The sequence below is a fragment of the Bos mutus genome, chromosome 15, assembly GCF_027580195.1.
Source record: "Bos mutus isolate GX-2022 chromosome 15, NWIPB_WYAK_1.1, whole genome shotgun sequence".
NCBI lineage: Eukaryota > Metazoa > Chordata > Mammalia > Artiodactyla > Bovidae > Bos > Bos mutus.
The window spans coordinates 76,692,066-76,695,619 of record NC_091631.1 but is presented as its reverse complement, the minus strand read 5'-3'; the positions used below and the strand labels follow the sequence as shown (position 1 = coordinate 76,695,619).

Here is a 3,554-nt window from a genome sequence, read left to right as displayed (position 1 = left end):
CAACTAAGATCATGGTATCCAGTCCCATCACTTCATGGCAAATAGATGGGGAGACAATGGAAACAGAGACTTTATTTTTTTTTTGGGGGGGGGGGCTCCAAAAATCACTGATGGTGACTGCAGTCATGGAATTAAAAGACACTTGCTCCTTGGAAGAAAAGCTATGACCAACCTGACCAACCTGTGTGTGTGTGTGTGTGTGTGTGTGTGTGTGTGTGAAGTCGCTCAGTTGTGTCTGACTCTTTGCAACCCCATGGACTGTAGCCCACCAGGCTCCTCCATCCATGGGATTTTCTAGACAAGAATACTGGAATGGGTTGCCATTTCCTTCTCCAAGAGATATTCCCAACCCAGGGATTGAACCCGGGTCTCCTGCATTGTAGGCAGATGCTTTACCATCTGAGCCACCAGGGAAGCTCATGACCAACCTAAACAGCATATTAAAAAGCAGAGACATTACTTTGCCAGAAAAGGTCCATCTAGTTAAAGCTATAGTTTTCCCAGTAGTCATATATGGATGTGAGAGTTGGACTATAAATAATGCTGAACACTGAGGAATTGATGCTTTTGAACTGTGGTGTTGGAGAAGACTCTTGAGAGTCCCTTGGACTGCAAGGAATTCCAACCAGTCCATTCTGAAGGAGATCAGCCCTGGGATTTCTTTGGAAGGAATGATGCTAAAGCTGAAACTCCAGTACTTTGGCCACCTCATGCGAAGAGTTGACTCATTGGAAAAGACTCTGATGCTGGGAGGAATTGGGGGCAAGAGGAGAAGGGGACGACAGAGGATGAGATGGCTGGATGGCATCCCTGACTCCTCGATGGATGTGAGTCTGAGTGAACTCCGGGAGTTGGTGATGGACAGGGAGGCCTGGCGTACTACGATTCATGGGGTTGCAAAGAGTCAGACATGACTGAGTGACTGATCTGATGAGATTATGTATACAAGAGCAGATATTAAAACATGGTTGAGCTACATAAAACTGGACATCAAGACAATTAGAGACATATAATTGGGAACTATTATTTTAGCATCATAGGAATGGATGAAGTCACAATGAAATAAAAAGTCAAAGGGAGCCTATGGCAAAAATTGAGGATTGTTTCAGTAATCCCAAGAATTAAAGACAGTGATGAATTCTAGACTAAAATAACTAATTTCAATCTGCAAGAGCAAAGTCAAGTCAATAATATTTGTTCTTTGTGATTTAATATAAACTACACAAAGGTCCGTCTAGTCAAGTGTATGGTTTTTCAGTGGTCATGTATGGATGTGAGAGTTGGACTATGAAGAAAGCTGAGTGCCAAAGATTTGATACTTTTGAACTGTGCTGTTGGAGAAGACACTTGAGAGTCCCTTGGACTGTGAGGAGGTCCAACCAGTCCATTCTAAAGGAGATCAGTCGTGGGTGTTCATTGGAAGTACTGATGGTAAAGCTGAAACTCCAATACTTTGGCCAGCTCATGCAAAGAATTGACTCTTTGGAAAAGTCCCTAATGATGGGAAGGCCTGGGGGCAGGAGGAGAAGGGGACGACAGAGGATGAGATGGCTAGATGGCATCACCGACTTGATGGACATGAGTTTGAGTGAACTCTGGGAGTTGATGATGGACAGGGAGGCCTGGTGTGCTGCAAATCATGGGGTTGCAAAGAGTCGGACACGACTGAGTGACTGAAATGAAACGAACTAACTGAACGCATGTGTATATGGGCTTCCAAAGTAGCAGAGGGGTGAAGAATCTGCCTGACAATGCAGGAGATAATGAGGGTTCGATCCCTGGGTCAGTAAGATTCCCTAGAGGAGGGTATGACAACCCACTCTGCTATTCTTGCCTGGTGAATCCCATGGACAGAGGAGCCCGGTGGGCTACAGTCCATAGCATCTCAAGCAGTCAGACACGACTGAAGTGACTTAGCTCTCACAGTCACACACATGTGTACATAAGATCTAATTATGATTCCATTGTTTTCTGAGTCCACATGATATTTGAGTAGCCTAATAATGATAATGCTAACATTAAAATAAAACAATATATGCAGGCACTGCTCTAAACATTTCTAATGTATTAACTCACTGAATGCTCACAAAAATCAATGAGGGAGGTGCTATTTCTGTCCTCCCATTTCAACTAAGGAAACTGAAGAAAAGAGATGTTAAGAAATTAAGCTGACTTGGCTAATAGATGGTAAATGGAATATTCAAGCCTCTTTCCAATGTTCATCTTTATGATTATAAATCTACAATTCTTCTTGAATAAGCAGAGCTATCTATCCAAAGTTGCTTAATGTATAACATAGATGTCTATCGGAATGCTGTTAATTCTGACTCAGTATCAGGTATGCCATTAATCTTATTATTTTCTTACTTTACTCTAGGGTTGTTGTTGTTGTTGAGTCACTAAGTGGTGTCTGACTCTTTGCCACTTCATGGACTGCAGAACACCAGGCCTCCGTGTCTCTCATATCTCCTGGAGTTTGCCCAAGTTCATGTCCATTGAATCAGTGATGCTATCCAATCATCTCATCCTCTGCCACCCTCTTCTCTTTTGCCTTCAATCTTTTCCAGCATCAAGGTCTCTTCCAATGAGTCGGCTCTTCACATCAGGTGGCCAAAGTAATGGAGTTTCAGCTTCAGCATCAGTCCTTCCAATGAAATTCAGGGTTGATTTCCTTTAGGATTGACTGGTTTGACCTCCTTGCTGTCCAAGGGACTCTCAAGAGTCTCCTCAAGCATCATAATTCAAAACCATCAATTTTTTGGCACTCATCATTCTTTATAATCCAACTCTCACATCCATACACGACTACTAAAAAGACCACAGCTTTGACTACACAGACTTATGCAGAAAAATTATGCATCTATTTATATGACATTATCCTGGTTTGTCATAGCTTTCCTTCCAGAGGAAAGCATCTTCTAATATCATGACTGCACAATGTTTTGAAGCCCAATAATAGAATATCTGTTGCTGCTTTCACTTTTTCCCCTTCTATTTGCCATGAAGTGATGGGATCAGATGCCATGATCTTAGTTTTTTGAATGTTGAGTTTTAAGTCAGCTTTTCTGTTGTCCTCTATCACCTTCATTAAGAGGTTCTTTAGTTCCTCTTTGCTTTCTCCCATTAAAGTGGTGTCATCTGCATATCTGAGGATGTTGATATTTCTCCCAGCAATCTTGATTCCAGCCTGTAACTCATCCAGGCTGACATTTCACACAATGTGCTCTGCATACAAGTTGAATAAACTGATTTAAAATATGCAGCCTTGTAGCACTCCTTTCCTAATTTTTAACCAGTCAGTTTTTTCATGTAATATTCAAACTGTTGCTTCTTGGTCCACATAAAGATTTTTCAGAAGGCAGGTGAGATGATCTGGTATTCCCACCTCTTTAAGAATCTTCCACAGTTTTTTGTGATCCACACAGTGAAAGGCTTTTGCTTAGTTAATGAAGCAGAAGTAGATGCTTTTCTGGAATTCCCTTGCTTTCTGTATATTCCAACGAATGTTGGCAATTTGATCTCTGGTTCCTGTCTTTTCTAAATCCAGCTTATAC

At 41.7% G+C, this 3,554-nt stretch overlaps 1 non-coding gene across 1 annotated transcript; it reads right to left on the bottom strand.

Moving 5' to 3' along the window:
- Positions 1-342: 342 nt before the first annotated feature.
- On the bottom strand, positions 343-414 carry TRNAC-ACA (transfer RNA cysteine (anticodon ACA)). Its single transcript has one exon. It is a non-coding gene; the product is annotated as a tRNA-Cys (tRNA).
- Between the last annotated feature and the right edge of the window lie 3,140 nt (positions 415-3,554).